Genomic DNA, 20,838 nt, shown 5'->3' with positions numbered 1-20,838 from the left:
GAGCCCCTCAGCATCCTCACTCCTCTCATCCCTCCCGTCTCCTTCCGTCTCCACGCGCTCTTGCCCTCATCACACTGCTTTTCCTCCTTTGCTCTTCGCCATCCTTCCTCTGTGCCTGGGCCACAGGGAACTCCAAAGGCAAGCTGGAGATGCTGATGTTACTTTTTTTTTGGGGGGGAGAGGGGTAGAGAATATCAAGGGGCAAATCTACCTATGGTAAAGACCTTCACTATATAGCCAACAACCTTACAGAAGCATCTCTAAAAGAAGCCCATCTCCAGCCAGGTCAAATTTAAATAAAAACTCCACACATATAGTCTTACTCCTAAAAATTCCAGTTGCTAATGAGATTTTTGATAAAATTACTTAAAAGAACACCTCCAGCTAAATAAATGGGAGGAAGCTGTAGCATTTACCTCTGATGTCACTCATGAAGAAAAGGAATCTGGTTCCACCGGGAAGCCGACCAATAATTTTTTAGTTTAACCAAATTATTCCTTTTGTAACTCAGGTGAGTTAACAGCTTTCCTATTCCATCAGAAAAAACACTGTTGCTTTACTAACAAACTCTAGCCAGTGACAATTGTCAGCAGGTGATAAAATTCAGGTGGAAAGACACTGCTAGACAGTGTTAGCTTGGAAGCACACGAAAGCTTCTCTGGGCAAGGTATATATCCCCTTAATGTCTGCAGTGAGGATCTTTCTTGTGCGTTTCCAGTCAACCTGAACTGACATCTCTTAAATGATCACAGAGCAAAGACAAGGGAGATGAGGCATTTTAAGTGCCATAAAAATCATCCGAGCAAATCCTACTTATGTGTCTGTAGGGTGGGTTCTCTGTTATTTTTAATCACAGACAGAATTACTACTAGCAAGAGTAAACAACTGCTAGGGGCAGTCAGGCAAGGAGGAACATTACAAATGATGTCAAGAAGCATGCAATAATGCATGCTGAAAAACATCAATCTTTTTATAACTGGGTACTTAAAGTACTGCATAACACGCTTTTCAATACATCGCTGCATGCCAAATCAAACTAGACTAGCAGATACAGTCAAAACTGTGCATTTTGGTTTAAGGATTTTTTTTTTCCCCTTAGTTCTTTACCCCAGAAACTGCTGCAGAGTGCCTTAGGATATGCTTCTGCTGTTACTTCTAAACACCTGGAAAAAATTATAGGTGAGAACTAAGTTTGCCTACAGAGCTATCTTCACTCCCTCTTGCACCGGATCTTTTAAAACCCATCTTTTATAATAGAAAAAACTTCCTTTTTCAAATGGATGATTTAACTAACTGATATTTTCCAACATGCACTACACAATTATTCATACTTGATTAAAATAAAAAAAAAATGTAATCCTCACTATTTTAAGTACCAATTTTTTACAAAAATAGTAACTTCTGAACATTTGAAAAGATATACATTATATACATGCTCATGTATATGTCTAGCAAGGAAGATCTTATTTATAAGGAAGATCTCATTTATGAATTCGTGGGACAGGGAAAAAAAAAAATAACCAGCTCATCCAAAGCAAATTAAATATATACCTAAAATGTCCTCCAACACTCCATGATTTGTGAAAGTTCATATCCACAATTTTCATTTTCATTAGACATACTTTAGATATATTCCTTTGTGTCTCAAGGATTATTTGAACCATGTGTTGCACGTTACCAAATTTAAAAATGACTCTTTAATCAAAATAACTTTAAAACAACTAATCCTCACTTAGGCTGGTCAGCTGAATCCACAGAGTGGTCCAGGAAAAATAAATCTACTCTCAAGAATGCGAATGCAGACAACAATTAGACACAGATGTGAGTGAAATTAGTTACAGTTTACAAAATGCTACACTTCACATGCTTTCAGTTTTTTATGTGCAGTACAAAATTACAACGTAGTAAGGAACCACACTTATGACGACCAGTTAGTTCATAGAATAAAAACATTTCCGGGTGGTGTGTGCTTGTGCTTTCTCTCATATATTCCCATTTTGTCAACAGGTTTCTGGATAATTGAAGTTTGGCAATATAACTCACATATCAAATAAAAAGTAGGGGAAAAAACCCAAATGCTTGGCCTTACCCAGACAGAAATGGGTCACTTTAAAAAAAAAAAAAAAAGAAAAAAAAAGGGGGGGGGCTGTCACACCCCCTTCACTCAGTGCTCTGCTTAAACTACAAATGCCTCACATGCTAAATGGCATACACGTTCTTCTTAATGCCTCAAAAACATTACTCTGTATAATTTGATTTTTGTCAGTAACATTCACATCTTTCTCCTCAATACAGATTGCAGATTGGGCTCTATGCACTACATGGCGAGAAAAAAAAGGACAATGATAGCAAAGCTACTTAAAATTCATCCATTTAAGAATCTTAAATCAGTAACATCAAATTCTGATTAGTTAATGAGGTCTTTTAAGTTTGCCCTTTTTTCTAATTAAATTTATAATTCTTCACAGATGTAGGTTTTGTTGATGTTCAATTTGTCTCTCTCATTTTGTTAAACCTCACATAGTACTCCACCAATCCATTGAATAGCCACATTAAATCTGTTAATACCATGCTCTTCAACCCCAGAAATTATTTCCAGAAGGCAAACTTGCTTTGAGAGATCATCAAACAAGACTTAAGGTACACATTTTATCACATTTTCCCTACCACAGAGCTCAGGATGCAGAGGAAAATTCATGACTTTTGCACTGTTTATTATACTTTGCTAAATTACAAATCAAAAGCATCTGACAGAAGATCATGTATGAAGCCAAAAAGTTAATAATGTTCTGTGAAAAGTAAACTGTAAATGGGAAGAGATTCTAAATTTCAGCAGCACAGAGCAAATAAAATGTAGGTACTTGTCTAAATTACAGGTTTTCCACAGTATTTTTGCTTGCTAGGAGCAATTTTTTTTAATGGCTATAATTTAAAACATTTTTCCAGCTGAAAAGAAATTTTTGAAGTGAAAATAAGAATTTAACCCAGAAAACTATAGCCAGCACACACGTTTTCTCTGAAAACACAGTTCTACTTTAAAGGAGCAAATTTCAAAGACAATGGCAGTTTTCAATTGAGGGTGTTCCTTTTTAGGAAAAAAAAAAAATCTGTCATTTTTAGGAAGGGGTGGAGGGAGGGAGAGAAAGGGACTTTTTTCCCAGCAGCACTCTTTACCTTCCTAAAACAACGATGCAGTCGGTATCTACCGACATAATGGCTTCAACAGCCAAAATGTTACAAAACTAAAATGCAAATTGGCTGCAGAAAGGCACCTTGCTGGCAACGCAGGAAACTTGGTAATACTTTCACTCTTCCAATAATCATATATCGTTGGGGTCCAAGGGAAGAGGTTGGGGTTTTTCACTAGATATTCACATCAAAGACAAATTGTACTTATTAAAGCAAAAGCAGGTAATTGCAGTTATTTAATTTTTAATTACCCGTTTAAATTCTTCTAAAGTGCTATCCTGTGCGCTCATTTCATACACTCATGAATGAAATATTTTGAAACTCCAACACTTTCTTCCCTTTAAGAAAGAAGTTCTACAATGTGACAATTCTTCTATTATGACCAGCCATTTAAGAATATCCTTCTTCTTTTCCAAGATTTTTTTTTTGGCTCCTGAGAAATATTTCATACTTATTGCAATTCAAACAAAATGATTACTCATTCTTTTTTTTCTCCTAAGGTGAAGCATGACTCAAGCCGTCTGTCACTGCAAAGAAGTGCTGAGAGGGGATGGCTGCTCATTTCCAGACCCTTCCAGGCCTTGGGAAAACTCTGACAGCAGTGAGGTGCTTGGCTAAAAACTGCATGTCATGGGTTTGGTGAGCAACATGAAAACGCTCTGTGTGTGTGTTGGTGTGTGTTTATATATCTAAAATTCTGTAATGTGCATACACACACAGATATGTACTTTTACAGATGTGTATCCATATATACACTATTAATTTATTTGACACCTCAAACCAGTAGTCTGTGTTCTGGCAGATGCTTTGCGAACCATCTCAGTATGAGTTGGAAAATAAAATAAACTTTATACATGGTACCTAATGTTAAAAACTTCCAATGATATGCTACACCACATTTCCACTTCTTATTCCAAATTTCCCCCGGTGCTCATTTTTAAATTTAAACAAACGACATGAAACACACGATAATTTTTTTTTTCCCTTTTATCTCTTTCCGCTTACCTTGGTTTTGAATGTTTGCTTACAGAAGAAAGAAAAAAACCACACCAAAACCCAACCACCTCCAAAGAAACATTTTTAAGCTAACACCTTTACTTTTCCAGAATCAATCTTGCACTGTAAAGGGCAGTCCTTCCTCTTGGTGTTTGAAACACACAGAGAATGTTTGGTGGGTCTTGGTTGCTCAAAAGCAAGATGTAAATTTAATGAGACTTCAGAAGTTCTTTAACTTCCTTGTTATAAGATCACCGTTCTAAATAAGCCACCTAAAATGTCAATAAACGTCAAATATTTCAGTTGTGTAGATGTTTATTCTGTCATCCTGAAAAGTTCTCCTGTGGGGATCTGCATGTTTTCCTTGGTGTTTGGAAAATTTAAACATATTAAGCAAAAGGATTTCCTGCTTCAGAAAGCACTGTCAAAATCTCTGTCAGGCATTCTTCCTCCCAATTTTTTTATTATTTTTCTCACGCTCTCATGTCTCTTTCAGCAAGGTCTGCTGGTTTCGTAGCGTACGCGCCTATTTCCACCCCCCATTTCACATCTCCCCGTCACGTTATTCCTATCTGCCGAACCATTAGCACTCGAGGAAATCAAACAGGAGAATCCCCAAACCTGGCTGATCACAATAAACAGAACCTCCTAACATCTGTTTTGTGGGAAGCCTCCAAACCCCAGCCTGAGCCAGGGCCAGCAGGAACCGCTGCAGCCGGTGATTTCTAACTGAGCGCCGGGACGCGCGGCGAGCGCGGCTGTCCCTGCGCGCCGCCCGGCCCCGCCGCAGCGGGACCCCGCGCTCCCGGGCGCCCAGCCGGGCCCCTCTGTCTCTGTGTCCCCGCTGCTGTCCTCCCGCTCCGCTGCCCCGCTGTCAGTGCCCCCGTACTCACGGTGCCGGCGCGCAGCTCCGCGGCTCAGAGCGCGGCGGCCGCGCCTCCCATGGCGCGGGGCAGGAGCGCCCCGGGGCCGGGCCGCGCCGGGCCGGGCCGGGCAGACAAAGCGCGGCCAAGGGAGGCTGCCTGCAGCCCCGCCGTCTGTTTGCTCAGCCTTGTGTGTCTGCCCAGGCAGTGCCTGGGGGCACGCTGCCGCTCCCGCGCCCGCTTGCCTTCTCACTCCCCTTCGCCTTTCTTTTTTTTTTTTCCCTTTGGTTTTTTTTTTTTTTGTTGTTGTTTTTGTTTTGTTTTTTTTCCTCTGCTTCTTTTTTTTTTTTTTTTTTTTCTCTTTTCCCCTTTGGGTTTTGTTTTTGTTTTTTTGTAATGCAAACCGCAGCTATTCTCTTGTCCCAACCTTATTGGTTTAGAAGCACCAACTGCAAGGAGGCTTGCGCGGTCTGAAGTCAGCCCTCCCGCACGGGCGAAACGCGGCCGGGGCTGCCGCGCTCCGCCGCGGAAAGTGCGCGCCCCCCGCAGCCCCTCCGCCCCCTGCCCGGCCGACACGGCCCCCCTCCCTTGCACCTTCCTCAGCCTCACCCCCGAAAAACTCCACAACATCCCTCGGCTCCCTCCTCATTTAGAAAGTTGCGCGTAGATGCGTCCCCTCTTGTAAACTGGGTTTAAACTAAAGCCGTCCTAATAGAATAACTGGAATTACACCAACATTGTATCAATGAGAGAAGCCAAATAGGGATACTCATAGAGGCTCTTAAGCGCACAACCAGCATGCACGTCCGGACATGCCGTTTTGATTGGATATGTAACAGATTTGTTCTCAAATATCTGAGATTCTTGCAACCTTGTAAAGAAAGGGTCTGCTAAAACTATTTAAGCTAGCCTTCTCCAATTTAAGGGTATTTATTAAATACCCTTTTAAAACTTTTAAAATTGTTTAAACCACTTAAACTATTAAATATCTCTATGCCTAAAGCCAATTATATATATAGTCAAATTCGTATTTTAATTATTACTAATCGCTTACTAAAGTTTTAAAATTTTAAACCGTATAAAGGCCGTTTCCACAGACAGTATAAATGTTTCCAAAGAAGGGAGAGATGGTTGCATAGAGTTAAATTTGTGCATTAAGTAAACTTAGCTTTTACAAATCAATAGGTAATTAAGTAATTTAATTAGTAAGCCATTAAACTGAAATGGGTTTATGATGCTTTTCTATTACAGAACTTCTAGTTGTTCATAATTAAAAAAAAAAAACCCTTAATCTTTTAAAAATACATACGTAATGTTGAAAAACATTATTACATACATAGTAACTAAACTTGACCAGCATTCTCCAGAGCATTTCCACTATGCAGACAGTATCTTTCACTTCATGTAACACTAATTTTTCTACAGTTTTTTTTCAGTGAGCATAATCCAAATATGATGAGGAAAACAGAGTAACGATTTGTAGTATCAAAAAAGAAGTCTACATATCACGCCAGGTCTAAAGCACTAAATTTTAAAAAACCAAAACAAAACTAAAAATCAGCAACCCCCCCAACTTTATACTGTATAAACAGATTGAAACAGAACTTTTTTTCTCTTTACAAAAACCTGTGGTTATTCACTGCTAATATATCCTTACCTTCAATTAACTAATCAGTGAATGAAAGCAATACTTCTAGAGGAGAAATATCTTCTGGCTACTACATCCCAGTAAGTGAGACCTTATTTTGTAGCAAGTACATTGGGAATACTTCAGGAAAGCAGATCGGTTTGCAAAGCTACAAGTGAACCTCGAGCTGAAAACGCACCTAGGATTTCATTTTGTTTAGCGGAGAAAAGGGATCTCGGGACAGTCACACTCCATATATGGGAACCCAGGTCAAAATAAGCAGCTTTCGATTGGGCCCGTCTGTGTAGCCAGCACAAACACAATCCCATCACTTCTTCAGAGTCACAAACCACATCTCACGCCAAGAAAACTATTTATCGTGTTCTATATTAAACTGTGAAAGAAATCCAAATTACTTATTAAGGAGTCATGCAGTTTTGTCAGGTAAAAGTCACTGGAACCCTGAAACACAAGGCTATGCAATCATTCTGAACTATATGATTTTTTGGAACAGCCACGATCTTCTGGAAAATGTTTACCACTGAATTCTTTACCAGTGTTAATAAGACCATTTTTTAAAAGCCCTACCCAATCTGATATAAAGACACATCTTGCTTCACTGACTGTAGGAGCTACATCTATTAAATTAATAATATCAGGCGCACACTTTAAAGAGGCAGAAGCTCATTTCTTTCTAGAATATCTCAAAAATCATCATATTGTTGTTGTGAAGTACAATCTAACACTGTAAAATGTAACTCAAAACCCTTTCTCAAAAATAGTGATACTTAAAAGATGCTGTGGAAATAAAAAAATATTTAAAAAGAAGACTGTGACTTCAACGATGCATGCAAATTTTAGCATAAATGTATTTCATTCCATTATTGAAAAAAAAAATAGCACAAATACGTGAATGAATTTTAGTATTTTAAATGTAAAGGTTACTGAAACGGGTTTATTGTTGTTTAGTTTGTAGTCCCTACTGGGAGTTATATCTAAGTAATAACTTCAGGAGTGTGCCCAGTCTCTGTATTTAATTAAAGTAAGACAGATCCCCCCACACACTACAGAGCTTGATGATGTGAGGATAAACATGGGATGAATTACACAGAGGCTAAGATGATCAGGAAAAGGGTCTTGACGATGCACTGCAAGAAAAGAATCAGCTTTGAATTTTTAATCTCTTCTGTAGTGTGGCATGTAGGCAGTATGGGAACTGAAGACATATAAATGATCTAGATGGGGGATATGAGATAAAGGAGGGTCCTCTGTGTTTATACAGCCATTAAACAGTGCCTTAAAGTTCTTTATCTGATGTCTGAAGATTTGACTTCAGATTAGTGTATATCATTACCCCATGGTAGGGTCTAACCTATGAACTTATCCTACAGCTGATACTGCGGACCAGATCCTCATTTGGTTTAAGCGAGTGCAGCTCGTTTTATTTCAATAAGTAATCTAATTATGACAGCTGAGTACTGAGTACTGAAACCTACTTGGTTTGATTATCTTTTGGGGTTTGTTCTTCCCAGTAACTGCATACCAAATCAGTGCAGGGTGGGTTGCTGGTCACTGGCACCCAACATCATTTTCAAACCACAATTGCACTAACACTGGCTTTGGAACAGAGATTACAGAGAGATTTGCATATGTTTACATCATGCCTAAATTTGCCCTGATTCTGAATTCCCATTAATGCAGCTGGCATCTCAAGAGTCCTAAGAAGTAAAGGACTAGGCCTATTACATAACATCAAATGCACAACAAAGTACTGGGCATATTATTACAACCATTACTCATGCAATATGGTTTTAACTTCATATGCAGTGTCACACACTTGTTTTAGCACAAGTAAAATGGGTCCATCTGGAGCACAACGTTTACAGGGCGCTTAGGTGCCACGATTACAGATGTTCTGGTAATTAAGAAAAATTAGATGGATATGGAACAGTAGGATGTTCATATGTTTGCCTCCAAGTAGGAAATACTACTGAAATATTTAATATCAGAAATAGGCCTAGGAAGACCACACTTCACTAAAGCAAAAGATATATCCCATTGCTCCTGAAAACCACCGCCCGGCTCTTCCCATAAACAACGGCAGTGCAGCGTCAGAACCCTCTGAAGCAGCAATATCCCTCCTATGCCTCCATACAAGTTTTATCTTACACATAGCAGCTGTTGCCTAGAGACATCCCTGGCTGGAACAGAAGTGTGCAGCACTTGACAGGAGCCCGTATTGTCTCATGCTACTCATGTGAGCAAAAGTAGAAGGACCTTGGTAAATACAAATAGCAGAAGTCACAGAAACCAACCATTTTAAGTGGTCTGTCCAGAATCAGTGTGACTAAGAAGAACAATTTAATTACATTCTTCCAAGACGTGTTGGATACAATTAATATTGAATTAAGGTCTGTGTGTAATGTGTTATAAGAAAAGGTATGTGCTGTTAACCATCGTCCTTAGCCAAAACACATATGAACTGCTGGACCCAGTTTGCTACTTTTCCTAGTTTGCATGCAATTGTAGTTATTTTCAATCCATCACTTCAGTACAAATTACAGAACCATTTAGTACAACTTAAAATAGGAAATTGCAATCTTTATTAATCTTAAGTAGATGCTGCTTTAGCTTTTTGAATGAATGCATGACTTACATATGATTCTGAAATAGTTGGCAGCTATGATATAAACAAATGCAGAAGACTGTCCACAGAAGAAGCATTTGAAGTCTAGTTTGAAAGCCAATACCTTAGTGCATCTCAATTTTTCACTCTCCAAAGTGAAAGTATGCTTGTTTTTTCAGTAGATTTCTTGCATCTTAAAAGCATTATTATAAAGGGAGGAAAAAATAGTGTGTGTGTATATATATATATATATATATATATATTTAGCAGCACCAGTAATGTAAATTATATATATATATATACTCAGTAATCTAAATGCAAAATAAAAAAGTAGTTTGGCAAGGTGAAGGAAAGGTTTCCTAGATGATCTTAAATTTTAAATTTATCTAATACTATTGTTTCCTTTTAGGTATTTTTTAACACCCTACATTACTTGTTTCTTCTAGAAATCTCAAGAAGGGAATGTTTGGGACACAAAAATACTGAAAAGTTTTGGCCTCCAGACAATCTGAAGTAGATGTTCTACCCAAGAGTGATGGCTTTTCCCTAAAGACTGAGGCATCAGGTCTTTGACAACCTGAGGGCAGAGCTCCGAGATCCACTCCAGGTTTAAGAGTAATGTAGCTTTTCCAACTACAATAGTCTTCATTTTAGTAATGTCTTAGCTATTAAATAGAACTATAGAAAATTACTTTCCATTTTCCAATAAAGTTCAAGTGTTTTACAGGGGGGACTTTTAGTACTGTCTACACTACCTAAGAGTCAGTGGACATTTGTTGCACAAAAACCTCTGCTCAAAAGACACATAAACATATAACTATTTATAAAAGAAGTCCTGCTGAAGGCAACATAGATGTGTCTGAAGAAAAGTTATTTGAAGAATTATCTGTTTACAAGATAGGGGGTGAAATCAAAAGAATAAATTGCAATCTGTGAGCTTCCTTAAGAAAGAGCTAATTTTTCTAATTGACATTCAGGCTTTTACTCCAGCTCAGCATGGAAACATAACTGCCTAAAATTTGAAAATAATCATCCTTCACTGTTATATGTGAATAATAATTTGCTTATAAAAATGAACAAGTCAAATGAAATGCACCACTGATGATGAGAAGCAGCTTGCTAGCATTCTAACGGGTGATAAAAGCTATAATCAGTAGTTCCTCGGAAGACTGGTTTGCAGGAAGAACACACTACAAATGAGAGATTACCAGTGAGCTGACAAAATAATCAAGTCCTGTTGTTCTGTAAAGACTATAAAACACATCATTTCACACACATGCCATTTTTCCATAGTCCATCCTCCCACGACAGGGCCTTCCTCATCTTTCATTAAGTGCTACTAGAATAAAGGTAGAACTTGCAAACCATTGCAATTTTTTTTTCATGGCAATAACTTACATTTTTGCTAGTGACATGAATACATACATACACTGTATGACATGAATCACCTCAGTAATACTAAACTGTGTTTTCTTCAACTTTTTCCCACTAACATGAACAAAAAGAGTTTTGTCAGCACCTCCTATAAGGTGAAAAGGAAGATGGAAAATTCCTCTTTGTTTTTCAACTGTGAATTAAAGTCATACTCAGAATACTTTACTCTTCAAGAAAAAGATGTTTGCTCACTAACCACAGAAACAATAGCTTCATTTGTTGTAAATTCCATTTTGTTATTATTTCCTAAATGCATTCCGTATTTTTTTTCTAGAGTGCTCTTCATGTCACTGTTCAACAGTAGATGGAGCAGTGGATCATTACTGTATTTTAGTTATTTGTGTCAATTATTACATAATTTTTCAGCCACTGACATATAAGGCTGCACAAAAAACCCTTAAAAATATTATATAGAGAAAATAATTGTTGATTAAAGGATTTAGAATTAGAAAGAAAATTGAAAGAACAGCAACCCAGGCTCACTTCGATGAATTATTAAGACAAACCTGCATTTATGACTAATATAAGTGACTCATAAACACACATTCAAATTACAAACCTTGCACTAGCTGAATACAGTAAATATGTACATCCTTAACTTCGAAACAGTCACACAAGTTTTTCTTATGGTGATCTAGAACAGTGAAATATCTCCTAAAAGTGACATGCATAAATATTCTCCATTATGGGCCTTGTAACAAAAAGGACAAAGTGGAAGTCTGAAAGTCTGAGGTTAAAATAGTCCTGTGATTTCTTTTATACTTGCAACCATGTTTTTTCCCAGAAACTGTTTTTAAATAATTTAACACAAAAAATTCTTCTAAACCTTACAGTAATTATACCATGACCATCATTCATTCAGCTAGATTCTCACTTGAGTGTAACCATCTAAAATTAAGCATTTAGTCAAAAGCAATCATCCAAACCCTCATCCTCAGGGGAGAGAGAGACACTTCCAGTCAATGCAGGGGACCCAATTTTGAGTTTCCCCCTCCCTGCAGACACAGATGATGGACTTAAGCTACTCTCAGGTTTTGATGGCTACAGCTGCCCCAAGAATCCAGACCTTGCTGAACGCAACAGCATAATTTCCCTTAGAATCAATTGGATCTCAATAGTAATTGTATTCACAGAAGTTTCAAAATAGATTTTCAAAATTCAAAATATTTTGAAACTTTGCATAATTACTGATTCAGACTGCCAATATTTGTTGTTACAAATCAAGGCCAGAGGAAAACTTCTCAGATGGCTTCAAAGACCCAGTTCTCATCTCCAAGCCCAGCTCCCTCCCCCGCTTCCTTCCAGCAGCATCAACTTTTTCTCTGCAATCTCACAAAAAGGAAAAAGAGTAACCTCTAAAGCTGTTTTAGACTGAAGGTCAGAATTCAAAGGATTGGTAACTTTATCCACAGAGCCTTGCAATCACATTGCTATTGGAAACACACCCAGAAGCACCAAGCACTCGAGATGTTTTTATTAAGCAATGTCAATAGGTACGAAATTTGAAGGTTGGTTTGTTTGGGGTTTTTTTCCATAGTGTAAGGTTTATCAAGACTCATATTTGCAAGAGATCACATTGCTTTCCGCCACTGAATTTTAGTTTAATGTTCTCTCAGGTAAGGAAACTGGGCTCTGTGCTACATGCTAATGAAAACAGCAGCTTTGGATTGTTTATCTAAATACTTAAAGAGAGGCACCTCTTGCAGTCAAAATGTAAACAAAGCTTAAACTCTTTTTACTGCTTGGATACTTCCAGACTACTAATACAGACTTTTTTTTTTTTTTTTTTTTTTTTTAATTAAGGGCATTATACAGATTTTCTACATATATATCCTGCTTGCAAATCTACTTATCTGAAGAAATATTTAATTCTTAAACCAATTATTCATAACTGCACCTACACTTTGAGTCCACAAACACAAGATGACAGATCCCTTTCAAACCTGTGCTCAAGGGGAAAAAAAAAAATCACAGAGAACAGTCTGAAATTTTGTCCCTTCAAACCTGTCACTAATTTAGAGTGAGATAGGTCAAAACAAGGATCTGAAGTTTCACAAGAGCTAAGAATAAGCAAAATTTTGATTCCAGTATCTAAAAAACACAAAACCTTGCCCCTCTGTCTTGTACCACACTGCATGCCCAAAAGAGCAAACCATTCATATTCACCCAAGCAATTCATCCAAGGAAGTTCTGAAAATGCATTTTTAGGGATGCCTTGCCCTCCACAACGCAGTAACCTCCATATACAACCACTTCCATTAAACAGTGTTGCTAAACTAGGCACAGACAAATGAAAATGCATCTTGCACTGGATGCCAGCTATGAGCTGAGAGACACAGCTGCACACTGGGCAGAGGCAGAATGCTCTTCTTGCGGTGGCACCAGAAGAATGCAATGCCATAAGGAGAACAGGACACTGAGCTAGACACAACAGCAGACATCTGCATGTAGAACTTGAAACAAAGTTGAGTAACCTGATTTTAGCCCTTGTAATTTGATTTTTTTTAAAAACTGCAGTCTGTCTGCTTTAAGGAATGTGTTGAGTGCAACTCAGAAATGCTCCTTTGTCTTTGGTGAATCTAGCACCACTGTAATCACAAGCAGTAACTTTGTAACCAGGCTGATTTTTAATAGCTCTCTTGGAAAGCGCAAAAGCCTAAATTAGAGACACCTTGGAAAATTTAGTAGCTTTAGTAGCTTGAAAATGCGTTAGTTTGAAATATATTCCACCGATGCAGATGACTGATTATTGAAAAAAATCCCCAAATCAAACTGCTGGAGACTGAATGCTGCATGTGATGCCTTATGGTGCCTGGGAAACAAGGACTTCATTGCCCTGGCTGAGGACACCCCCTGCTCCACCAAGCCCCAATGGGCTTTGGCCACACACTAAAGCAGCCCCAGGCCCTGCGGCCACTGATGAAGTGCTTACCCACCCCTCAAGCATCCAGAATGAAGGCTCCCCCTTCCCTGAACCTTAATATATATCTAGAATGGTTTTGAATTCAGAAATAGTCTCAGGAACTGTAGGGTGGTCTCAGGAGAAGTTGAAAATGGCAAATCCAAGGGATGAAGAGTGGCTGCCCCTCAGCTGGCTCTTGTTCCTGTGTGAAACCCAAAAAAGCTGCCACAAAGCAACAATGAGTGCATTTCTCTTCAACCTCCTCTCATAAAATACTTGTCATTTTCATTTGGGTGCTCTTTTTTTTCTTTTTTTTTCCTTTTTTTTAACAAGAAAACACTCTTAATATCTTCACCTCCAAAATATTATAAAATATTGTGTATGCATCTCTAAAGCTTGAATTAAAACAGAACCAGCATCACAGTAATTGGCCTCAGACATATCTAGTATACCAAGCACAGCAGGAGGTTTATACAAATCTTTCTATACTGGCTGATGAATTACAGGATTTGTCTCTCCTTTTTCTGGTCAGTAAGTAAACAATTAAGTAAGTAAATAATTCAGCACGTATCCTAGAGCAGCAACTTTTAGGTCCACTGTTTTTTACAACAACCTAATATGGGGTTGCCTAAAACATTCATCCTGATGAACATGCAGGATGAAATGCATTTGAAATGCAGGTCCTACCTTACAAGATTGCTGTCAACCAGTGCTGGGGTCTGCTTCAGCCCAGGCCAAAGCCCTGCATTCCAGCCCAAATGTGCACTGTGGTACCCATCAGTTGTCCTTCTGACCTCAAAAGGGCTGTGTCCTGCTGGCTGGAGTCTGTCCTCACAGTCCAGGTGGCTGGAAACAGGTCTAGTTATCTCTTCGTGTTTGGATGTATTGCAGCTCTCCAAGACACCAGCCCCTCAAAATTTGAATGGGTACAATAAAATGGCTTGAAATGAATGGCAATGAGAAAACAGCTGTAAGTTAATACGCAGTAAAAATGTTTCCTATTAATTTAGTAGGAGAAGTGGACTTCAGAGACCCTGAATAAGAGGTTTGAAGACTTCTGTTTACATTTGGGTTAGAAATTCATGACTATGAATAAAAATCCAATAAATCACAGAGATTTAAGAGATTGGTTTGAGACACTGATTTGCTAAATCTTTACACTCACCTAAGCTTGCTTGTAACTTTGCAAGACATAAGTTTCTCTGGTTTAGTAAAACTGCACTACACAGCTTAGGGATACCTGCCAAATTTCCAACTTTAGCACTGCTTTAGTATGTGTAGCTTTTCTCTTGCTAGAAAGATCCATGGATAATACCGATAAATCTTCCCTCAAATAGCTGAGAACTAATAGTAATGTGAAGTATTTGCAATCAGAAAGCAGTGATGTCATCTAACAGTCAATAAACATGAAAGTACCTGGGCAGACATCAGCAGAAATGTGATAACCTAATATATAAAAACAGTGATACCCAGACTTCATAAGATTTCCACACAGGTGTCATGTGCTCAAGGGAGTGACATTTAATATCTCCTTTAGCATATGACAATGTGTTTCTTTCCTTCCATCCCAGAAGAATTAATAAGCCACAGCATCCTTCCCTGTCATCCCATCAAAAGCCATGCTATACTAATTAACATCTCTTTAAGGTTGGTTCTACTGAAAGAAGTAAATACAGTAAATTTTCATCACTTGAACTGATCTTGGGTTAGCTCCATGATTTGAAAATCCCAAAGAATGTACTTCTGAAATGTGCAAATGGATTCGCAATATAGAAATCAAAAAAAGCAAAAAAAAAAAAATTGAAGTCTTGATTTCCTCCAAGTCTAAAAGATATAAATAGTGATTAATCATTTAAAATTTGTTTCCTCACCTGCCTGCAATTACAACTCTAACTTCATTAGCTGAATACTGCTAAATGCATTCCAATCATCTTTTCATAACTAAACCCTGAAAGACTGCTTGATTTCTTCATCTTGATCACCTTATCTGATTATTTCTCCATTTACATAATTCCTTGCTAGCTTTGGAAATTACTTTTCAGAAAACATTTATCAGGGAAGTCAAGGCATTGTCCAACACACCGGTGTCTCGCCCCTAACCTCGTTACAAATGCCTTTCTGGGAGTTTGCTCTCCCACAAGGGGTGACTGCCCTATGGCATGTCAGACACTTACCTCCCTTCTTTTGACTCTGAAGCTAAGAGAAAGGAGTGGATGTATTTATTAGATCATTTTTGTGTTCACTCTCTCATCTCTCTTGATCTAAACCCCTGAAGTAGGAATCACTGACATTCTGAATTACATTGGCAGTAAGAACACTCCTGTGGCACCACGAGCTGGGTGGCTCAAGGTTTTGCTCTCCAGCTGCCCATGAATTGCCAGCTGAGGATGCCCACATTCACCTTGCATGATTTTCCAGCTCTCACAAGTTACTGTTTCATTGCTCAATTTACACAGTTTGTCCTTCTTTACATGAGCCAGTTAAACTCTCTTTCTCTGGGGGAATACCCACATGTATCTGCCAGGGGAATTTATTCTCTTGGATATTCTATATGATCAAGAAGGTGTTTGTGTTTTGTTTGTGACATGTAGGGGTTCACTCTCTCTGATACTGATCTATTTGTTATATATTTCTCCTTACCCCTCTAACCATTCCTGCACTGCTTCTTGCTAGGAAGGGTGTGAGATTCTTGGTCCTGCTGGAGATGTGATTGTTTCTTTTTTGAGTTTGGGGTCTTGCAGAGGAATTTTGTTGCTTCACAACTTCAGCAGTTGAGGACCTTTGTGTTAAAGCTCTTTTATACAGAGAGAAAGCAAAACATTTATTTTCTCTGATCTTTTGCATCCAGCATTCAGCCTATAGGTCAGAGAAGTTAAGATGAACTGACAAAGCCCATGACAGACTAATTGGTGACGGAATTATTTAGCAGAAGATTACTGCTTAGTTTGACAAGACTACAAAGTGTGAAAACCACTTGGTAGACAGGGAAAGCTGCAGAATATCTACTTTTCATGCCAGGTTTTTAAAGCATTATATTGATTCATAATTATTCTCATTTTATAGGCATTGTCATTTTTTGACCTGATGCATCTGTCCTGGGAAGGCCAAGGGGGTGCAGTAATATACTAACAGCTGAAATTAGTTCTGCAGCTCTTGAGTTTTGGAGGGGATGCAGACACCATATGATATTTGTTTTCGGACATAACCACTTCATCTTTCATTCTTTCCCTGAGCTGAACTGACAATAAGAAACCACGAGCCTTGCTTTGGATTTATGATGTTGAATGAAAGCCCAGTGTATAATAAAATTAACACCATTCATGACCTAATTAATGATAAGCACCATGTGTCTTTTACTAAGCCAGCAGTAACTGGACACAGGACACAGTGGATAAATGGGTTCTGAAGCAAATGCAGAGGCCTTTTCTTTTGCCTCCTACACCTTTCTCACATTGCCCTTCAGTGCAGCTACAGTCTTCAGAATACTAATAGTTAGTTTAACCCAATATTGAGATCAAATTAAGACTCTGGATACCTTAGCATAAGGTTGTTTGATATCTGGTGATCTGGTTGACATAAGCATCTCCTCTAGAGTGATGCAATAATCTGTATTTTGGGGTTTTTATACATACATGGGAGTAAAGATTTTAAATGTATTTGCAAAATGTGCAAATTTAGTGACTTTGTTAGAAAGTAAATTTTAAAATATTTCCTTTTGTTTTCTTTTGTGTTTAGTGACTTCATTCATATGTATTTTTTACTTCTGGACAAAAGTAGGGTTTATGTCAATAATTAAAAACATGCAAAATTATGTGATCACTTTGTATTTACACTGGCTTTTGCTTCATTGCCTGCATATTATTCTGATTGCATAAAAACACCCAGGGAAATTTTCAAAGTGGTGCATAGAGAGTACGCTATGCAGTTCCTATTAATTTGAATAAGTCACATGGTTATGTTCTCCCATTCTAATTTGAAAATTTCCCTCCTGCTTTCCATCATCTACAATAATTCCAGGTATGCACTGTCTGCATCTCCCTCTCTGCAGTCTATAAATACAGAAGAGACATAGAGTCTTTTCATACAGATACTCCAGGATGCTCCATTAGCATTTTATACTCAGAAGAAAAGGTCTCCAGCCTAATGAGAGTTACTCTATTCCTCCTGCTGTTCCAAACCACATCTCTAAGGACATTTTCATTAATATTTTTGCTGAAATGCCTTTTAGATGCACAGAGTATCAGTATCCTGGGAACTTCTAAAATAATTAAAAATACAATTACCAAAAATAAAATAAAAAAAATAGAATCAAAAGAACCACTAAAACTAGAGTAAGAGATAATCAACCTGTAATCCATCAATCAGTCCAAGAAACTGTGCTTTGACATCCCTGCCCCAGAAGCTAATGACAGCAAGTATAAATGAAAGATTTTTGCATTTGACTATATTTGAACTTTCCCCAACAATGTGCCAGGAAGGTCAGCCAGGGTATTTTAGAGCAAGGCTGTGAGTAGAGAGAATTACAGGCTTAGAGTTACTCACAGGGCCTTGCCAGAGATTCCCTCTGTTTTATAGCTCACAGGCTTCAATTTTCACAGTTGCTGCTTCTAACCCTTTTTTTTTTTCTACATCTTCTGAAAACCAGGAGTGGGGGAAGGGAGGGCTTTTTTTCCCCCCCAGATAACTTGAAGAGATGAGTGCCCATGGAGGCAGAGGCAATGAACCTCGGGCAGCCCGCGGGAGTGCAGCTGGCCCAAAGCAGCACTCTGAGCCAGGCTCAAATCTAGCGCTGGAGCAGCTGCGAGGGCTTTGGAGCTTCCGTGTGAAGAGAAGATCATGGCGTGGCTTAAGGGAATAGAACCAAGTGGCAGGGAAGGAGAGGATTGCTGATGAGATTGGTGTAGTTCTGGAGAGGAAAGGGTCTGGCTTTTGGGATGCAAGCTGCTAAAACAGTTCTCTGGACTTGGAAGCCCTGAGGGTGCAATAGCTTGGGGTTGACACAGACCAACCAGGTACCAACACCCAGTCTGGGGAGAGGCACACACAAGGGGCTGTGTCCTCAACAGCACCTTTAGGACCAAAAGGCAGCTTGTCTGCACCAGAGACCAGCATGCCTCCAACATTACCACCATCAGTACACGGCAGCCCTATCCTAGAGTTTCACAAATGTCCACCCAAAGACAAATGTATCTTTAGCCTCTCATCAGCCAAGGACACCTCCACACGTTCTCCGCAGCCCATCTTTGTGTTTTCCTAAAACTTAAAGGAGTGTGACACAAGGAGGCTGGCTAGCTTTCCATCAGACTGGGTTGAGATTTCCCAAGAAATGGAGAAGTTATTATTAAGAGACATGCAGCTAGACAGACACATACAAAGAATGTGGTTGCAAAAGCCTTTTAGCTTTAGGAAACCAGGTTATAACAAGAAACCTCCTGATCTCCATTTACAGTTATGTTCAGCTATTTTAATGAACTTTTTGATTTTGCTGACAGGGCAACTTCATTTTACATAGAAAGACAGTTCCCCAGAGGGTAAGATCTGTCAGTTGTCACACGAAAACCTTACAGTCTCTACCTACAAAAGCAAGACTGTACCTCAAGAAATCAGGTTCATCCTACTGAGCTGCAAAAAAAACCCTTCCCTGGTTTCACTGCGCATTGCTTCCTTTCAGGGACCATCTATGGCTGCAATCAAGAAGCCACTTCTTATTTATATTATAGATTGTTTGAAATTTTTGTTTGATGCTGTTAACAGCTGGACTGTCCTGTGTCATATGTGGGTCAGACTGACTTTCTCCACCACACAGCAGCAGGTGATAAGTGAGATGTCAATGAAGAGCATCTTTCTTCACTCATTCTTTCAGTCTACTTTGATGGATATCAAAAAATAAAATCAAAAGCACCATAGCAATGCAAGGAAGGATGAGACCACCGGAAAAGAAATACAAGCCAACAACAATGGACATCATGTATAGCTCATGAATAACCTGATTTTCCACCAAGTAGGTCTTGAAAAGGCTTTGTTACACAGCCTGCTGGAATGCCTGAGGCTGTCAGCTTGTTTCAAAGCAAAAGGGAATTCTGTTGGCAACCTCAGGGCCTAAAATGGTGGGGAAAAAAGCTTTGCATCAGGGAGAGGTGAAGCAAGAGTCTTTCGTCCTCACTTAATGGCCTGATGCCTTGAGGACTTCCATCTAGAGTTATCTGATTTGGGAAAATTATCAGTGCTCTGTTGAAAATATTTTTTTCCTGAAACAAGCAAGTCTCAAATCAGGAATCTTTTCACCAAACTTAGATAAGGTCCCTCCTATCAAAAAATATTTTAAAAGCTGTAAGAATAAAAAATTTGAAGAGACTTTGTATTTAGAATGTCCTAAAAAAAGTACTGTATCCTGCAATTTTCTGAAAACCTATATTTCCCTCTGGTTTAAAGAAGTTTTTCCTTTTTAATAAAATTTCCCTTATACAACATTATTTTTACTACTATCTTAACTCCTCTGCAGAAACCCATTTCTTGTAAAACAGTTTTGGAAGGTGAGAGCACTAAACAAGCAACAAAGGTGGAAACTTCATGCCTCTAAGTAATACTAGTACTAAACTCAATATTTTTCTTTTAAAACATTTAAAAATTATATTAATTCAGAACCATATTAAATTGATTCTGTCCTTTATTAGTAAAGACAAGTGACCAAAGATTATAACCAACTGGGCCATGCCGTTTTCACCATCAGTTTTAAAAATAAAGGTCAAAAGCTGAACACAGCTGAAATCAGTAGATTTTAATGATATTGATACCTATGCATTATTCTATTAATTGTGGTCTTTATTAAATGCAAAAGATAAAGAATTTTGAAGCAAGTTAAGTCTTTAACAAGCTGTAAATGAAAAGCCTGTCTACAAGTTTTTCATACCAGCGATGGATTCACCACTGAAATTCTACTTTTCCTCATAGATCATGTATTTGTTCAAGTAAAACTGCCAAACTTGTATTCAAAGTACTGAGAAGATCAAAACCCTGCTCCACAATATAAGCTGGTTTTAGGGTTCCTATAATGCTTCAGCATTTGAAGCTCTTAGAAAGCTCACTTTTTCTTTTTTTCACTTGGAAAAAAAAAGTACCATCACATGTAAAAAGAAGAGAGGAATATATGGAGAGTTGCAAACTCAGTCAATTTGCAAACACTGAAACTTTCATGCAATAT

At 38.4% G+C, this 20,838-nt stretch overlaps 1 protein-coding gene across 3 annotated transcripts in view; it reads right to left on the bottom strand.

Moving 5' to 3' along the window:
* Positions 1-20,838, bottom strand: part of EYA1 (EYA transcriptional coactivator and phosphatase 1) — a 162,110-nt gene that overhangs the window by 82,024 nt on the left and 59,248 nt on the right. The window lies entirely within an intron of this gene.

Source organism: Cyanistes caeruleus, chromosome 1 (genome assembly GCF_971803275.1).
Source record: "Cyanistes caeruleus chromosome 1, bCyaCae1.hap1.1, whole genome shotgun sequence".
Lineage (NCBI taxonomy): Eukaryota > Metazoa > Chordata > Aves > Passeriformes > Paridae > Cyanistes > Cyanistes caeruleus.
The sequence above is the reverse complement of the archived record's forward strand: the minus strand, read 5'-3'. Positions and strand labels throughout refer to the sequence as shown.